The following is a 20,376-nucleotide window of genomic DNA, read 5'->3' as shown; positions in this document are numbered from 1 at the left end:
CGATGAGTATAAAGAGAGCTGCAAACTGCAGGCGAGACTAGCAGAGACTGCCATGGAAGGGATGACATCTAACAAGAGTGAGTGGGTGGGCGGACAAATATTGTTTAAACTAGATGGACAACACAAAAAAGCGACCCCAACACCAGCGAAAGAGAAGCTAAAGGCAAACAGGACAAAAAGAAAGAAGAAGCGTGACAGAGAAGGAACTTAAAGGAGGAAGAAAGAGAATGAGAAAAGGTGATAGAAGACATGGAGGAAAACGAAGAGAAGGAAAGAAACCAGCAGGAGAAGAGGAGGAGGGAATTAGAAGAAGCAGAGAGGTAAAAGGAAAGGGAAGACTGGGAAATGATGAGACAAAAGAAGGAAGCAAGGGAAAGGCAGAAGGAAACTGAAGAGAAAGCAACAAGGGAAGTAGAGGAAGAAAGGGAGAGACAAGTGCAATTGAGCAGAGAAAGAAATATAAATGGCTCATCTGAGAGCATTTATGCAAGAGTGAGAAGAAAGGTAAAGAGCAGGAGCAGGAAAGAGAAAAGATTTAGGAGAAACGGTTTAGGGAAAGGGAAGAAATAATGAAAAATCATATGTTTCCTGATAAGGATAAGGGAGAGGGTATGCAAAGGAGTATTGGGACATTATACCGTTGTAGGAAAGATAGCAGTGCTACCCTTAAGGTGGCAAGAAGCAGAGCAGGGTCTCCACAAAGGGAGGAGCCCAGATCGTTAGACAGAGCCATGAAGGGGTGTCGAAGGAAAAGCATGTTAAAACGGTTGAATTTTGAGAATGAAGAGGAAGAGGAGAGTGATGCCAGTTGGGGGACAATGGGGTCAGATGTGGAAAATGGGGAAAGCGAAGAGGGGAAAAAGAGGAGGAATGCAAACACCCCCTCCAAGGGGGCAAGCCTAGAACGGGAGGCAGAGTGGTCCGAGGGGAAAGAGATAGAAAGAGAAAGGCCCATACTTAAGACACACACTAAGTGCCCAAAGGGTTGCTTGCATAGCTTAGTTGAAGTTACCCCAAATACCCAGAGGTAAGGGCATTACCAGGACAAAAGAAGGCGAGCATAACAGGAGCATTAACATAAACGAAAGGTATCAACAAACCCAAGAGTAAAGCAGAGCTGACCCAATTCCCGTCATTAGAGAAAGGGGGAAGAGGGCCACAATATAAACCATGGTCACAAATGGACAAAGACAACCTGATATGTAAATTACCATTGTTGACAGCAGGGGCGGGAAAAAGGATTAATGAGGTAGAGAAACTGACAGCAGTGATGGTGGTGGCAGTGGGTGACATTAAAAGCTTGCTTGCTGCCATTCTTGGGGAAAGGGCTGACGACATTTGGAAACGGGAGGGATATCCTGGGGTGACTGCACAGAACTGGACACATGATGGAGCACCTTTTAATAACCGCAGGGCAGCCGTATGGCAGGCACTCAGAGCACAGTACCCCAACACGTCAGACATAATCCTGATCATGGCACACAAAATGCATGAGGATGAGGACCCCCATTGAATATATTCAAGAGCGTTGGCGTCTTGAGACTGCTGAGCTGTGGACCAAGACAGTAGGTCTGTTCTATAACATATTATGCCAGGTATTACCCGAGCAAATACAGAAGCAATTGAAGAAACTAGTGAGAAAGGAGGTAAAGCCGTGGTCCGAGACCCTGTTTACTATAGTTCATTATTGCTGGTTGATGCAAGAGAATCCTAGAAATAAACATGAGGAGAGAAAGCTAGAAGAAGCGAAATTAATTCAGAAAAAAGCATGAAAATATTCACTGAAAGGGGTGATTCTGACAACTGGAGAGGGAGTGGTCACATGAGAAACACAACTCAATCAGTCAATGGCAGGATGGATCTTTGCCAGAAGGTGAAAGTATAACTATGGCATTGTGTAAGAGGGCGGGTGCCCAGAGGGAGAGGGGTTGGGTTTCAAGCTCTGCAAGGAGGAGGAGGGATCAGCAGGGGGCTTTCCAGACCCATGGGACCACCAGAGCAATGTTGGGCATGTGGGAAGATGGGACACATAGCTCAGGTGTGTAGAAGCAGGGGAGGGATGCAACCAAGCTGGCAAGGCCCAAGATGGGGGACAACTTATCCACTAGCATATGGCGCAGTGCCACCTGACTATTATGCTCAAAATCACATGAAGTACCAGGCATAGGCACTGCAAATACACCAAACTCCCCAAGTGCCGCTGCAGCCACAGACACAGTCACAAGCACCGACACAACAGAATACCGTGGCCACATGGAATCCAAATACTGCAGTGCAGACTCCTTCACCCAGAATAGGGAACAGGATGGTAGTGGGAGGGAACTCTTTCACCAGGACAGTGATGAACCTATACTCACAGTAGGACTGCCCGAAGACTGACTTGATGTGTTCAATCCTATCTGTCACACCCGACTCACAAGAGGAGGCATGAGTGGGGGTGACCATAGGTGACAAGACGTTCTCTTTTCTCATAGATACAGGGGTCACCAGATCCTGTGTTAGGGAGGGGAGGTACCTAATGTCAGGCATTGCCATGAATGCACAAGGCTTTTCTGAGGCCACACATTTGGTTTCATTTACTGACGAATCGCCCCTGACCGTGGGAGAACACGACCTTACTATGCCACTATTATATTCCTGACAGACCACAGTGAACATAATCAGAAGGGACATGATGAGTAAACTCAACATGACCATCTAATTTATCGAGCAGGGAATAGTGTGCTCCACTCCAGAGATTCATTACATGAATGCATAGGAATCCATATTGATATGTTGTATTCAAACAGCACAGAGGAGGGTGCCCCTAGATCTTGAGGTGTTTCAATATGGGGTGAATCTTTTGTTGGCATGGCTTCCTGGGATGCAGGGCAAGATATTGCGACTACGCACAGAGATTTTGTTCAGGCCAGAGATTCCCCTGGATGAGGAAGAAGCACATGTATTCCCACTAGAATTGGAAGCAGTTATAGTAATGAAGAGAGAGTAATTCTTCATGGGATGGATGACGAAGGGCAAACATGGCATGCAGTGATTTCCACATATGGAACACAGCTGTTTTGAGATGACTATTCAGATGAAGAAGTGTTTTTTTTTTATAAACATTACTTATTGGATGAGAATTGAGAACAGGGAAGTACCACAGAGAATGGCCCTCCTAAAAAGAACCCCATAATTTCTTGAAGATGACTTGGCACAGGTGCCATCCATCCTATAGACCAACAGTCCTTATGATGTGGGTCTATTGAAGGGAGTTGGGGCAGTCAGGATTAGATTGAAGCCATGAGCAATATTACTCAGATTGAAACAATATCCCATGTCCAGAGAAGCAGATGAGAGCATATTCGAAACTATTTCAGCACTAGTACAAAAGGGAATCTTGGTGCCATCACCATACATCCATGTACCCAGTGAAAAAGGTGAGAGTTGGATCATGGAGATTTATTAAGGATTTGCAACCCGTAAACAACATTGTTGAGGCAGAATATCCATTGGTTCACAACCCAGCAACGATATTATATAACATCCCATCCAAAGCCACACATTTTAAAGTGATCAATTCTCAATTCCCCTCCATGACGAGTCACAAAACTTGATTTTGTTTTCATATAGAAATAAAAAGTGGAAGCATTCAAGATTGCTTCAGGTATACTGTGAATCCCTTTCCATATTTAACAGAGTTCTTCAAATGGACTTAGAGAACGTACACCTTGACAGCATAGTAGTTCAGTATGTGGACAATATTTTTGGTATGCAGTGAGACAGAAGACCAGTGCCGTAAAGACTCAGTACAGCTGATGACAGTCTTGGCAGACAAAGGGTACAAGGTGGACAAGAAAAAAACTGCAATATTGCCAGGAGGAGGTCCTATACATTGGGCAGTTAATATCACATGAGGGGAGGAAGGTGACCGCTGAGAGAGCGGAGGCAATCATGAAAATGCTGCAGCCAAAGGCAGTGAGGGGGATGCAGCAATTTTTGGGCTCATGCAACTATTGCAGAGCATGGGTTTTTGACTACAGAACATACACCAGACCCCTCCTAAATGGACTCAAGGAAGCCCAGTGAGATGACAGCAAGATAGCTTGAACAGATGAAATGACAGAAGCATTCAATGAATTAAAACAAGTGATATGCACAGTACCAGCATTGAGGATTCCTGATTACAGTGCAGAAATGCACCTATTCTCAAGCTCAAACAGTGGTGATGACAGCAGTACTCACACAGAAGACTACCATGGGACACAAATCATTGGCCTACTACAGTGCGCTTCTGGATCCAGTAATGAAGGGTCACTATTCCTGTGAACAAGCACTGGCTGTAGCAGCCTTTGCAATTTAGAAGTCAGCAAATATTACAATGTTGCGAGACAGCGCTATATGTAGAGCATACCCTTTCACACCATTCTTGAGAAACCCAAAAGCACACTGACAACACAAAGGATATCTGGATACGAGGTGATCATCTCAAACCCAGCAATTAACATAGTGAGATTTAGGATTGTGAACCCATCAACATTTATAGCAGAGCCGGTGGAGGAGAGAGATTACATATCCCACGTTAGAGAAAATACCCTAGGAGGGCGTGAGGTGTTCTTTATTGATGGGTCCTCGAAGATTGACCAGTCTTTGGGGGAAAGATACACAGGGACGTGGCAAAAGTGAGACAGAGTGAGGTTTTTGAGATAGTGACAAGCACAAGATTGCCCTCACATTTTACAGCACAAGCAGCAGAACTAGTGGCACTTATTGTAGCACTCAAGACACAAGAGGAGGAGGAGGAGAACACAGTGTACTTGAACTCCACCTACATTATGTCAACAGTGCACACAGGACTGTCATGATGGAAAAGGTGGGTCTTCTTGGGTTCTGCAGCATGTGGCCCTATTGGACAGACTCATAGATGCACTACAGTACCCATCAGCCATTGCTGTGGTGAAGTGAGCGGCCCACACGGTGGGGAGGACAAGATCTCTTGTGGCAATGAAGCCGCAGGCACAGAAGCCAAAAGAGCAGTATATTGTTTCAAAATAACTGAATTTGATATACCACTTAACAAATAGACACAAGCACGAAACATGGTAGTGAAGAAAGGGTTTAATTCCTTGCCCATCACCCAGATATTAGAGTTGCAGGGACGAGCACCACCAGAAGAGCAGGAACTCTGGAAAAGGGGAACTGGGTGTTCAGTATCTCCCACAAATAAACTGTGGTGACAAGAGAGCAGCGGTAAACTGGTTATGCCCCTCGCTCTACTGCAGGTAGCATTAGAGCAACTCCACCATCCAACCCATACAGTTAAAGAGAGTCTTGCATTGTTGCAGATTATGGAAGAATGGTTCACTCCAAACTTGGCAGAGCTTGCTGCCACCTTTGTTTTTAATTGCATTGTGTGTCAAAAGTATACAGCAGAACACACCTTGTGAGTAGTGAGAGGAGCAATACCCTGGGCCATTGGGACCTTCCAGCATCGGCATATAGATCATGTGGATATGATCCAAAGTTGTAATGGCTACAGATACATGCTGGTGGTTCTATGCCCTTTTTCACGATGGATCGGAGCCGGTCCATGCACCCACCCAGATTCCACCTGTGCTGCAAAAATCCTCGTAAGAGAGGTATTCCCACTAAGGAGGGAGGGGGGGCGAAGTCCTCCGGTATGACAACGGACCACATTTTGTGAATGAAGTATTTGAGTATATCACAATCCTACTGGGGATTAAGCAAAAGTTCTCCTGCACTTATCACCCACAAGCGAATGGAGTTTGTGAACTCCTCAATGGCCTGCACAAAGAGAAATTAGCCAAACTAAAGATGAGACTGAAAAAAGGATGGCTACATTGCCTGCCTTAGCCCTTTTCACCTTACACAACCAGCCTGGCTCCGACCACCACTTAACTCCTCATGAGTTGGTGACAGGACGCTGCATGCATATCCCACTTGCTCCTCCCACCACAGTGCTAACTGATGCCAGAACGCTGCTGTTGTTTTAGGAGCTGAAATGCATCAATACCTATCAGCTTTAATGGTGAGTGTTTCTTTTATTTACCACCAGCTTCAAGAACAGCAGGGGTAGTCTAGAAGAATGAGGAAGGCGACGTATCAGTAGACATACAAGAACTGCTCAACTGCCACCTCCCCCGCCTATACCCTGGAGATACTGTTTTACTGAGGAACTTTAACAGGGTGTGGCACAAGTCATGTATGAGGGACCTTTTATTGTTGAAAGTGTCACCCCCACAGTAGTGAAACTGGTAGGGAGGGGGGTTTGGATCTATATTGGTGATGTCAAACTCGGCACAGGTTAGACCCCCCTGCCCACGTCCAAGACAATGGAGCACAAGAAGAAGAAGAACGAAGAGTGCAGACGTGTTCCATGACAAGAAGCAGACTAGCATTAACAGAGAATTAGTGCAGGCACACTTTCTTTTCACAAGCAACCAACATGTTCACATGAACTGTGTCTCTAGAAGAAGGAGCATCTTTTCAATAAAACAAAGACAAGTGTCAAATGTTACCCTTTCAGATTGTCGTCTATGCCTTTCTCACATATATAGCCAATAGCTACACTGTATTCAAGAAAATCAAGGTGCCCATTACTGCCTTACTCAACAACCCCAAGACTCAGTTCATCTTTGAACAAATATTTGTGGCAATATTGATTACATTCTTTTTGTAGAGTTTTAGTACTTCGAAATAAGTGTAAGAGCATAAAGAAGAGAAACATGAAACAATGATGATGATAAACAATGTTGTACATTTTTCTAAGCATCGGCTTATAGCTTACAGACAACGAAATGGGTGTGCACACTTGCAACACATGGATTCAACTGTGAAGGCAATTGTAGCAATATTTTCTGCATTCTGCTGTCTCTAACTCTGTACCCTCCTAGCATTACAGAAAACAGCACTTTATTATGCACATGAACCAGCACATGCTAATGTGAAGCATGTTCCCTTAGTAACTGAAGTAATGACCCAGACCTTTACCAGTTCCACTGAAGAGATAAAGAGGATCAAACAGAGCGTCACCAACAATTTTGAGCATGTAAATGCCTACATGTCCAATTTGGCCCAAGTCACCAATAATATGTTGTACCAGCACATGACCTGTGTGTGGAGAGAGGCGTCAGGAGAGCTCTGCTATGCGTGTTCTCTCCTTCCCTTTGCCAGGAGCACTTACAGGACTTTTGTAGGCACCTAAATCCCAGCAACTAGCGCACGGTGCCTAATGCACTTGCCACTTTGCACAACTAGGAGCCCGTTCCAAGGGAAGTGGGCTACACTACGATGGATGTCACAAAAGATGTTTCCCTATGAGGATAGCAATATAAAAAGGCGAACAATGATAGAAGATAAAATGATACAATATACACTGGACAGCCCAAACAGAGGGGAAGCTAAAATAGTAACACAAAAGGAGTTACAGTGTCAAGGAAATGAAAGAAGAGAAATAGGGGGAATTCCTGGATGCTGGGAGAGGCCCCAATTACTAGTATATGTACAGGTATTTACAGGAGAAGAATGGGTTGAAGGGCTGATGGGATGCAAAGCACAAGCACTCCTGGCAGTGCCAGTGGAAGTGGTACAGAAAGAAAGTGATTGGGCAGAGTATTCAAAGTGGCACAAACCTAAGTAGGCCCTCTACCCATAATACCCCTCAAGTATGCATCACTATATTACCAGAATGATGTACCAGTAAAGGTTGGAGAAAACAAAGGGTGCAAACACAGCAGTACTTATGTACCACTATTGGGTTCCTATGTGAAAATCGCTGCAAAAATGGCCGTTTACACAAATAATCGCTGTAAAAAGGCAGTGGTTTTGCCGCCGCAATCCATGTAAAGGATGCGGGGGGGACCCCTGCAACCCCCAACCCCATTATACCATTTAAGGGGAGCGGGGGACACCCCTGCAACTCCCGCTCCCCTTAAATGGTATAATGGGGTACACCTTTACCGGGTCAAACTACAGCATTTTTGCCACGATATTTTGCACAGGTGACATTTTTGCCGCAATTGTATTACTTCATACCCACTATTGGGCCTGTGGTTCCAAAGCTTACATGCAGTTGCCTCAGAATAGGGGATGAATATGTTCCTTGGTGCTACTGAACACACTAGCCTTGGTGGTACCCCAGAAAGACTAATAAAACAGGAGATGAGTCAAAGCTACCCTAACCAAAGGCGTGGCATAGGGTCACCAGGTTTGCAGTGGAGCTTGAGAATTGCTTGCTCAATAGACAGAAAACACCTGAAGATATAGAAATGAACAACAGTGTTTTTATTTTACACTAACAGAGAACGAGACACATTTACAAACTGCGCAGTAGCGCTGAAGATATGCATGAATGAGCACATTGAGGTCTGCATATGTGTGGGTTAGTAAGCAGAGTGACAAACAGTATTTTCTACATGTATTGTTTCAAATGACAATACATTTAACATTGTCGACACACAATTTTGTGTTTCTGGTTCGGTGTAAGTGGCTGGTGGATATGGCTGTGAAAATGGAACAGCGCTGTTACATCCGGTACCGAACGGTCTTCAGGACAGTTTGATACAGTTGGGTCAATGTTGAGGTTCGTCCGCCATGTACCAGTAAGTAGGCGCCTTGGTCAAGTTCTTTTTAGTCCAGCGTGTTGGACTGGGAGGCTGTCTGCAAGTGTCAGAGGCCTGGAGCTTATAGATGTACACCAGGAGCAGCTGTTAGGGTAGCTTTGACTCATCTCTTGTTTTATTGTACCTATTACCCTCTCGAGTCAAGCCTCCTTATAAAAAAAGAGGGTCTTCTCACTTATCTCTCACCCCAGAAAGACCTACAGATAGATGGATTGCCCAAAATGGATGCACACTAGAGGAAGAATAGGTTCCTGGAGCTGAACAGAGTAAAGAGAGGAGATTATATCTCCAGCAAGATGGAAGAGGCACTTGATGAGATACCAGAGGAGCACAGGCTGATCACTAGAACAGAAATGTTCTTCACCTCTGTTGTTCCTGGGATACAAACCATTGTAAATGCCAAATGGCTCCAAATTCCGCATTGGGAACTGTTGCAAGCAATCAACTCAATAGTAAAGGTGTTTAACACCATAAAAGAAGAGCTCAGAGCCATGAGGCTCATGACTCTTCAAAATAGGTATGTCCTCCACCTCATCACAGCAATGGAGGGTGGTGTATGCACAAAGATCAGGCCATCCTACTCACGATGAAGAAAATGGGACACTCACAGAAGGGTATACCGTAATTTCATCGCCGCACTTTTCATCGCAGGGTTTTTTGCCGCTTTTTGTTTTTTCGTGAAAAAAAACATCAACGTTTTGGGGGGGGGGGATTTGTTTAAAAATGGGTTTCGGGTGTTTGGGATGTAAAAAACAGAAAAAAAAAAGAAAGGGGGGATTGCGGGGGTTACCCCCCCAAAAAATAAAATAATAATTCGATGTTTTTTTCGAAAAAGAAATCGCGGCAAAAAACCCTGCGATGAAAAGTGCGGCGATGAAATCACGTAGAACCCACAGAAGCAATAACACTGCTATCAGACCTGCATGCTAGAATGGACGAAGAAACAAAGTCAGTGGAGAGGAATGAAGATTGGCTGGAGTATGCTTTTTCCTGGATCCCCTCATGGGTGGCCAACGGACTGAAGGTAATCATAGCTGCACTAGTATTCGTTTTATTTGGGTTCTGTGTCATTACAGTAGCCATAGCACAATGTAGGAAGACAATCCAGAAGACGATAGGGATGAAAATATTGGTAGATGGGGACACTAAAACAGATGAACAAACACAAACTCTCAAAGTGCTGCAGGCACATTTCAAACAAATTCCCCTCATTCCTCCAGGTACAAAATTCTTCTATCCTCGAGACGCCCAAAATTACGTTGGACGTTGCATATAATGCAAACCAGATGGGGAGTGCTCCTATATGACCTGGAGTGTGGATGAACATGTGAAGTATCATGATAAAATGAGGGGGGTGGCGAAAGTATGGATCCCCAAAGCACACACCATTGGGGTAGGTCCTCCGGTCACGGTGGTTGATGACTCGACCAAAGGGGGGGAATGAAGAAAGGCAAATGAATGTGTCTGATCATTGCTTTGGCCCTTCCCCCGTTTTGGCATAACAGAAATGAAAGGTGCATATCGTTCCTGGCATCTACCCCTCACCCCCATTATACAGCCAATGTGAGAGATGCTACTCACTGAGGCAACCCTACAAACCGTACCCTGAATCCGTCGCAGAGGCGATAAACCTGCAGATGATGGAACCACGGAACGAGCTGTAATCATGAAGTAAGCAACTGACATCATGGCTGAAGCCAACACATGTAGGTGCATTAGACACGAAGCACATATACATCAATCACGAAGATACATGAACTGTAGGTCAAATTGCACGTATACACAAAAAATATGCTTGCATACACTAGATTAGAAAACATACACTCTAGTTTTCTTTTGCTGAAGTGCAAGACGCACAAGAATACATATAAAGCTTGCTTAATGCATAATGCATCTAAAATGCGTGGCCATGTAAACCAAGATGGGGTACGCAGCCACACTCAAGTGAGTGGGCGACATCAAGAAGCCTTGAGACTGCAGAGGTACCCTGTCTCACTGAGCTAGCAGAAAATCCATGCCTGAACAGCTCAAAAAGCAAGTGCACATTGTGACAAACCTGAAGGTGTCTCACCCGCTAGTCCACGGGGATCTGTCATCCAGGTGGCCAGGACACATCCATCACTTTTGGACCCAGTTCCTGGGAGTTGACCAGTGCGGGAGGATCACCTGAATGAGGGGTCCTTGAGGAGTGGAAGTGGGATACCGGAGGGTGAGACACGATATTCCCTTCCCAATAATACCTTTTCTCCATCCTACCGGGTAGGATACCTAGGAATTCAACCCCCTCCCCTTTTCCGACACAAACACTTTCTCACTGACAGTTCACCGTGAGCGACAACGGACTAACACCACAGCCGTATACCTGACATGTCCCAACACCATAGACAGGCAAGGTCAGGCAATTATGGATTATCACACACAACTGACTTCCATTACAATTCCCCACATGGATAAAAGGTGGAGCACGCAAGCACACTCTGAGCGAGGCAAACCACACAAGGAAACAGCAGTTCCAAGATGACAGTTTAATACAGGGAAAAAGACGGCGAAACCAGAGAGAGTCGCAAGGAGGGAAGTACCCGTAACCTCTAAAGACTGTTACTTTCGTGATCTTTGGAAATTAAGAAACCGAAAACCAGGAACTAAGGCTAATCAAACCTGCAGAATGTGTTGGAGCTACCCCGGGCTCTCCCGGGTCGATAACCAAGGCGAGGAGGAGCAATTTCAACTGTGGTACTGTCCTTGGCTCCTACAACAAAGCAGTGTCAGAAAAGACAGCACAGCCGGTGAATCAGGGAGGATGATACCAGAATTAGTTGTGTTTTGAACCAAGGTTGCAAGCAGCAACTTTGTATAAAGAGAACAGTGTGTGAGGCGTTGGCGATGAGCGACGCAAGTATGATTGGAACCAAAGAAGTAATTGAACTTTGTGATTGAACTTTGGGAGGCAACCCAAGATACCATACACAGAGTGGCCCGGCGCCACGTGGGCGCTCATTCGAAGGTCTCTGTTAGGTATCCAACTGATGCTGAATGTGAGAATAAGGAATACTGAGATCAAAGTGGTCATGCACATTCGAAAGCCTTTGATAGTTTAAAGTACAGCACAATTGGTCGGAGCCCGGCTGAGGGAGACTAATTGAGAGAAGGAAAAGGATCTGAGCCCGGCTGAGGGGCATCCGGGGTGAACCGTGAGTCACTCGAAAATAATTCTCTGAATATTGTTATAAAAGGTATCTGTGCCCAGAAGAGGGGATCCAACGTTGAACTTTGTTTTTGAAAGGGATCTGAGCCCGGCTGAGGGGGATCCAGGGTGAATACCCAAATTGAATATTGATAAAAGGGAAAAGAACATTTACATGTTGTTTTGTGTACACCAGGCCCTCTAAGTCAAGAGACTTGCGAGAAGCAAAGAGACTTGGACACAGGAGGTCCTGAACTGTGAAAATAGAATGGTATCCTCGTGCCACAGAAGCCAGAGTGTGTGCTTTGCTCAAGTGAACCATCTTGCCCCGTGCTGAAAATGTGAGAAAGGGAGGCCAACGGCCCAATCATCCTGATTTATCATTTTGTGATCACTTCTTTCTTTTTCACGAACTTCACGCCACAGTATTTGTAAATAATTAGTAAGGATTGGCAATCGTTTTTTTTGTATAGGCCCTTTTAATTTGGCAAGACTCCACTAGGACTGCATTATTATTATTCAATGGTCGTAGCTTGCTCCCATCTGTAGATTTAAGTTTACGCAGTAGTTTGTTTGTGCCTACACCTCTTTGCGCCAAATTTCTGATGTAAATGAATAAAAGTACGTAGTCAAGTTTCTTCAAGTATATTTTCTTAATTTATTTGATATATGTTCTGCCCATATGGATGACACGTGTTTCGGCGTTTCATTGGCGCCTTTTTCAAATCCGGGCCTTATTGAATGTAATGCGAATCTCCCTTTCATCGGGACCCCCGACGCTGAGGCATGAGCAAGAGAATTTTGTAGGTGGGATTTAACCCTGGAACTACCGTGATACACTTCAACCAAAAACTAATTCCCGGAAATAAGGAAAGGGAGATTCGCATTACATTCAAATGCGCCTGTTTTTTAATATAATTCCATTTATGGCTTCACTATGTTGACAAAAAGTAGATACACATACTAGTTCTTCTTTTTTCTGTAGTTGAACCTTGGTAACAATAGGGCCTCTCTGTTTGCAAAACGGGCTCTTTTTCTGGATTGTTTTATGAGTCGTTAAAAAGACCATTCCAGTAGTCTTTGTTCCAAAACAAGGGCATTTTTTGTAAAATTGTTGATATCTGTACAGTTGCGACATAGTCGCAAAAACATGCCATAAGGCAAATTGCGCAAGAGACTTGCCGGGTGTTGACTCTCATATTTTAGTGTTGGATTTCGTTCAGTCGCTTTTCTGTGTAATTCAGTGTGGAGAACACCTCCATCAGTGAAAATAGATAAGTCCAAGAATGCAATTCTCAAAGTGGAGTGTTCAAAAGTGAAATGGATGTCTATATCCACTTTATTGAGCCATTCCACAAACGCCAGCAAAGATTCCATCGATCCCTCCCAGATATTCCTGCTATGTAAAATAAAAAATCGTTAGAGTGCTGATTAATTTGTGATTAAATTCACAGAAAAATGTATTAGGTACAATAAAATCCTTAATACGCTTTTTTGCAAATCGTTTCCTCTGGATTTTCTTTCTGAGATGTATTGTGGCCTAGGGAATCAGAAAATGGTAACCTTATCAGAGATTGTCCTTCAAATATGATACAGGTTTTGGGAACTTTCCTAACGCCCACGGCTTAATATTTTCTTAATATTTTGTTTTAATTTGCTCCCATGGGGATACGATTTTGGGGATTCGAGCAAGGATAAGCTCTCAGAAGGGTAGGTTCTGTAAAACGTTGGGACAAATTGAATCGCTGAGACACATAGTAGCTGATTGCCTAGGAATTGGAGAGGCCACATTGCTTCATTTTGGAAGATGTGTACAGAATGGAGTATTTTTGTGCTTGTTGGAAGTCTGGTCTCGCCTACTTGCGGGAATTCAGAATTCTCTGACACTTGCTGTAATTAGATTTATTATATAGGTAGGTATAGCTTAGACCTGCTAACATGTAAGAAGTGTATTATATTGTTCTGAGCTGTGATATATTAAATGTACCCTTTTATATTTGAATCAAATGAATTTAAAAATTCTGAAATTATGCTTAAGGACTTTATGGTATAATGTGACTGGTTTATTTACATGTCTTTCTGCCTAATTGCTGGTGATTTTAGACCAACCAAAATTACAAAGGTCAAATGTCCTTGCATTCAAAACGTCTATGGAGAGCCTTCCTAAAGAAAGTTTGCTCGTGTGTCTATTTCTGGTGGACATTCTTCTAGGGCAATCCATCCCCTGTCTGCTGATGCAAGAGACCCTGAGAGCTGCCAACAGCCTGGTGCAAAATGCAATTCCCGTCATGTAAGGTCTTGCAAGGGTTGAGGGTCGAACCTCCTTAAATGACAATAAGATTTGAGCTTTGGGTCTCTCTTGTATTTAGATTTTTGTGGGCAGTTTGGAGTATGCTGTGTACACCTTTGATTTTGAACCCAAGGAGTGTTTCAATGCATTTGAACAAGGGATAGAGGCACTAAACAGAATTAACCTTTTCCTGGTGCCTTCCTCTCCTTCAGGATTGTCATTCAGCTGTAAAATGAATGAATTGCTATGCAATCTGACTGTATTTAGCAACTGATAAAAGCTGGTGAATGCCATAGGAATCCATTGTAAATGGAATCTGCAAAGCATAAGGCAGCATTTAAATTAATTAAATTACCAATCCCCTAGCACCTGAGCTTAAAATAGCAGCCGGGGGACAGAGGGCAGCCAGGAAGCAAACAGGGATCCCAGGGATGGTGGTTGGCTACCAACCCTCTAGGGCTGAGCACAGAAGCTGCTGATGCCCCAGCCAGCCTTTTGTGACAGAAATATGGTGTGTATTCGTTATAAGAATGGAGCAAAGTTGCATAATTAAAGAAAAGCTTGACATGCAATGTAACTACAAGAAGTTATTATGGATATCAACACTGAGGGAGGTATTTTGATTGGACTCTGGTGTGTCAAGGGAATTTAGCAACTTTTATATGGGGGAGACTGTGTCTGGGGGACTGATGTCATCCGATTGCATCCTGGTGTGGCCCAGGTGGGTGGTTGTAGAGGATTTCACTTGAGCCGAGTTCAGTGTGCTCACTGTAAGCTTAGGCTACAAGATCGCATATGCCCTCCAGGAGTCCAAGAAAGAAGCAGTATTTTATTTCCAGGGCAACCTCTCCTGTCAATCAACCGGAGGACATCAGTTCCAGGAACACCTCAAGTGGGAACAATGTGGGCCATGAACTGGAACGACAAACCTTCCAAGACAGGGAGAACGTGGGATGCCACAGTGCCACAGCAGCTGATTAAATGACCAATCTGGTTCTGCATGCCGCATATTCTTTTGAAACCTCCAGCTCCAGGTGGTTAATATCCTAACAAGAGGAATTACGAGTTCCATGAGGCCTAACCAATCCCAGGGAACAAAAAATAGCATCTTGGTTAGCAACCTGTCAGGGATCAGCTTATAAACAGAAACACCACCCCATGGATATGAGAGGAGCTGGTAAAGTTCATTCAGTGTTTTTTCACCCAGACGAAGTAGACATACCTGCTGATGTTCACTTGATACAAAGGGGGGCTGCTGGAGAAACAAGAGTGAAGGTACTGATGCAGAGAAGAAGGCAATGAAAGCATGGGGAGGTTGGAATGAGACGTGGAAATCTGTCAAGCCCTGAAATACCTAGAAAAGGAAGTCTAACCAGAAGGGATCAGCAGTCCCCTCAAAGCCCTGTGAGAAATGTAAAGTTGAGCTATAGGGTTTCACCAGCAACGCCTATAGGAAGATTGAAGCCATTTGCAGGAGGGCCAGATAATTGAAAGTGCCTGAATGTGGTGGTAGAATACCCATTAAAGCCATAAAGCCAAGGTCTACAAGGGACTTGTTGTGAATCCTGAAGCCAAGGTCCTAGATGGAACAGTTGTGAATCCTTAAGTGAAGGTCCAGGAGTGACCTGTCATGGATCCTGTAGCCAAGTTCTAGAACGGGCCTGTCGTGAATGCTGAAACTAAGGTCCAGGTGAGATCTGTTGGGAATCTGGAAACCAAGGTCCAGGAGACCAGACATAAATCCTGAAGAGCCAAGACTGGGGATAAACATATGCTTGAAGATTGCAAGGCCCTGTGAAGGCCTAACAACAGAAGTCTGTAGAACCACCTGGAAAAGGTCCTGAATCTGGTGGAAGCAGAGCAGCTTGTGGAAGTTCAGAATGTGAGTTCTTCCTACGGGAGCCTACCCAGGAACCCATTTTTGTTTAATTTGATTAGCTTAGGGAAAGATTTAAGAATAGGATTTAAGAACTGTTTGCTACGGCCAATCCTTGGTTTATTAGTTTTGGGTAGGGCGAGAAGTCAGGAATGAAACTCAGACACAGGTTAGGCATGGTTTTATCTAAAGACTTTTTTTGATAAATAAAAGGTGTTGGGAAAATGCCTTGCTGTCCCTGCACTAGAGGTGTTTCCCTACCTAAACTCAAACCTAAGGATCTATCAGTGTCAGAATGTCCAAAACCCAAGAGTCCTGTGTCCGAAGTACTATTCCGGCCCTCACATTCTAAGGAAATTTATCTCAAAGTGAAAAGGATACTGTCTTTGGCCTTCAGCCTTTTATAAATGTTCAAATGGGCAAAACAATAAATAATTCCAACACTAAGTCTATCAAGGATATAGCTCCTTTCTCCAGAGGGTGTCTCCCTTCCCCTGGATCCTTCTTCGTGGTTTCTTGAAAATAACAGTTCTTGTCCTTTCTCTTGATTAAGCCCAAACTAATACTAGACTATCTTTGGCCTTTGATTTGGGCCTTCCAATGATTTAGAAATGTTCAAATGTGAAAAGCAATAAATAACCCCAAAAAAGATATCTCAAGGATATTGCTCCTTAATCCAGAGGGTGTCTCCCTTCCCCTGGATCTTCACATTTTCTTGGAAGCAATAACTCTTATCTTTCTTTGTGATCAATACCAAAATCATGCACACTTATCTTTGGCCTTTGAGTTGTCAGGATGCCTGGTGTATTCTCCTTCAAGGGTTTCTCTGCTCTCATATTCACACACTTGTAGTTGCCTGGTATACTCTCATGCCAGGGCTTCTTGTATTCCCACACTTGTAATTGCCTAGGATACTCTCCTCCCAGGGCTTCTTGAATTCACACACTTGTAATTGTCTGGTATACTTTCCTGCCAGGTCTTCTTGCATTCACACTCTTGTAATTGTCTTTCTCTGCAACTCCACATTTGATAATTCACCACATTAGCCCTTTTGGATAATTCATTTAGTTCATGGTATATTGCCTTGTTAGTGTTTTGGTCACACTTCTACACGCTGCTTTCTACTGCCGATAAACCAGGAGCCCTGCACTGGTTTTTGGCATTCCCATCGCATTTTGTCATCCTCGCGTAGATTTCCTTTTCTCAGCACTTGAGCTGGTTAGCTTTACCGTCTTTCTCTACACTCATCGGTCGCACAGAGAGGAGCAATCTGCTCCCACCATCAGCTTTTCATGGTTTCTGGCAGTCCTGTTTTAAATATCCCGGCACAGGTGCGTTCTTCCAGCAACTATAGTTTTGCCTGTGGTCAGGGATTTTCCTGCTCTGCATTCCTCCACTCCTCTTCTTCGTCGCAGTGCTAAGGTGTTTCTGGGAGCAGTCGTCCCTATTCTTTTAGCTAACTTGGCCGAAGGAATTGAAGGAATGTCTCTAAAATGTTTTGAGGGAAAGATAGTGGTTGAAAGCTGGTCTGTAAATTGGAATGAGAGAGATTCAGTACTCTCCTTTGAGGGAACAGGGGAACAATCACAATAGGCCATTTGAGTGTTACACATGGGAGATTCTTCCTGTAAGGGAAAAGGGGGATGCCATGTCTCATCCGATGAAGCCATGGAATTTCCCCAGAGGTTGTCTCCCCCCATGTAATCTTCCCTTATAGAGCACCTCCAAGGTCAGGATCAGGTAGCGGCTGCTGTCCCCTGGCCACACGGGAGCAGGTCACCACTGGGAAAACAGTGATGACTCCATCGGATTCATCCCAGTAGCCAGGAGGCTCTGGACACGAAGGGTAGGTTTGAGACTTTTCTGTTGGCCAACCCTTTGGAGTTTTCTTTATTAGAATGGCATACCTAGAGCGTCAATGAGTTATTAGAATAGGTTTTGGACATTTATGTTTATTTCAATAGGAACCTCCCAACTCTAAGGAATTACCATTTAGTTTACCCCACACTGACACATTGTTATTCAGAAGTCCCTCCTTAGTTGAAGAGTTCCCCCAGTACCTACTAGGCATTTTTCTAACTCTGGCCAAGAACCCCACTTTATGTGTGACGTATATCTTTGCCTTGGGTTCCCCACAACCTGTAAATAGTGCAGAGAGAAACGCCAATGATTACATTTACATGTAAAGCAGTTCCCTCTGTGCTATTTTGATTCTCTTGGTGAATGACTTTAATTCAACCATGAAAAACCAGGCAGATTCAGGATTGCGTGTTAAAATTGCACTCATTAACAAAAAAATTGGTAAATGCCACCTGCCATGTCAGTGCATGCTGTGCAGTATTTACATGATTCACTATGGAAAGTACCTGGTTACTGTTGGTGCAAAACCTATACAGTATTCCATGCACAACAAAGCATCTCCACCAGCATGGAAATTCAATGCGCTCAAAAGGACATGCACTTGTGTTGCAAGGAACGCATGGGGGAGGAGGTAGCGGTCTTTACGCTCTGCACCGCAGCTCATAATTCAAACCAAGAGCATCTCTGCCAGTAATATACGGTCCATTCCGGGACCCAAATGACTCCCTTAACATTATTAAGTTAAGAGACAAATGGAGAAAAATCTTGCAAACCAATTTGTTCTTTATCAACTGGTCTAGTTGTCCTCTGTATGGGCTCTGGGGTCGACAGGGCCATTTTACTGGTATGTACCCAGTCACTTCAGTGATATGGACTCTGAGGTGGCTGAAGCACCGATCTGCAATAGAGCAATAATGTAAACTGATGCAATGCTCGAATTTTAAATGGGATGGATTCAGCAAAAATTCAAATCTTGAGTCACTGCTTAAGATTATTAGCAGGCAATTGCATTTTATAAAATTGCACATGTGCGTGCAGAAAGGGCAAAGATAAAAGTGTAAAAAGAGAATGGCCCTCATTATGACTCCGGCATTAACCAATGGCGCTAATAGCACCATGGTCAACGCCGGTAACTTACCGATTCCGCCAATGGTAAACGGGGAATTACAACCCCATTCCATGGTTGGCGGGCGGTAATTCCCCATTTACCATTGGCCCTTCCCCATTCCCATTTTTGCCCCATAAGGCTCAATGGGACTGGGGAAGGCGGTAATTACGGTACCGCAAATTGCGGTACCGTAATTACCTCGAAAGTCCCTTTGCGGGTCCCTACTTTAACGGCTGGTCCAGACCAGCAGTTAAGGTCGGGAGCCGCAAAGGGACCTCGTAATCAGGCGTTAAGAGTTTAACGGCGCCGACACTTTTTACGGCACCGTTAACCCCTTAACGCCAGGGTCGTAATGAGAGCCAATGTATCTGACATCTATGTCAACGCTTCTTCCAGGCCGACTGTCACTGACATCCTCTTTGTCATTCCCTCTCCGGACCTTTGGATTCCTCATATGGTCTCAGTGCTCTCCCCTTTCTCTTTCTCACCCATTAATGGTGTCACCCGTTGGGAAGTACTCTTGGCATTTTTCCCATCCTCTAGGGCATCAATATTGAATGGCACTGTCATGGTCTAGGGCTCTTAGCCCAATCTCTTCCTTCTTGATAGACATCTTCCGACTCTCATCAACTTCCTCCCTTCTCCTGGCACTCCTCCTTCTGCCACCCCACTGGCCCCTATGCCACCACCAATGGGTGTACCACATTCCTTGTACCCCTCCTCAGAAGACCTTCAAAAGTGGAAACCAGCTCCACTTAGCTACCCTCAACTATTGTGCTGCTGTTAAACACTCCTCTGACATCGGCCACCTCCCTGAAGACCCTGACCTCAACGTCATCGCTCTCACCAAGACGTGGTTCATGGCAAGCTATGTCACAAGTTTTGAAACTCTCCACCTGGAAGGCTACAAGTTCCTCTCTAAGCCCAGGCCTAACCGGTCTGGGGGCCTAGTGGCCCTGATCTTCCTTGAATGGGTCCCTGCTACTATCATACCCACTCAGTCCTACTCCTCCTTCGAATGCCTCGTCTGCAGGCTTGGTGTCTCTGCAATTCTCTTGCTGACTCTTGCCACCATCTACAAGCCCCCTGGTCCTGTCTCCCTCTTCCTCTCAGAGTGGTCTCTTCTCTCAGGGCTTCCACCTCCAAGCTTCTCCCCCTCAGAGACTTAACTATTCACCTTGACTCTCTTGATGCGGCCTCTGGACTCGTCTGTAACCTCTGTGACTCTTTTTCCCTCTCCATTCTTCCCTCTGGTATGACAGACTCAGCCGGACACCCCTTGGATGCTCTCATCTCAGCAGACATGCCCATCTCCAACCCTCTCACTAGACCTCTCTCCTGGTCTGATCATGCTCACCTGTCCTCTCATCTGGACCTCACGGGTCCTCGGCTAAGCCCCTGTCCGCCCTGCCTGTCTCCTTCTCCGTCATTCGACCA

This window comes from Ambystoma mexicanum, chromosome 9, assembly GCF_040938575.1.
Source record: "Ambystoma mexicanum isolate Mex_15411 chromosome 9, UKY_AmexF1_1, whole genome shotgun sequence".
Taxonomy (NCBI): domain Eukaryota; kingdom Metazoa; phylum Chordata; class Amphibia; order Caudata; family Ambystomatidae; genus Ambystoma; species Ambystoma mexicanum.
This window is presented reverse-complemented; position numbering follows the sequence as displayed.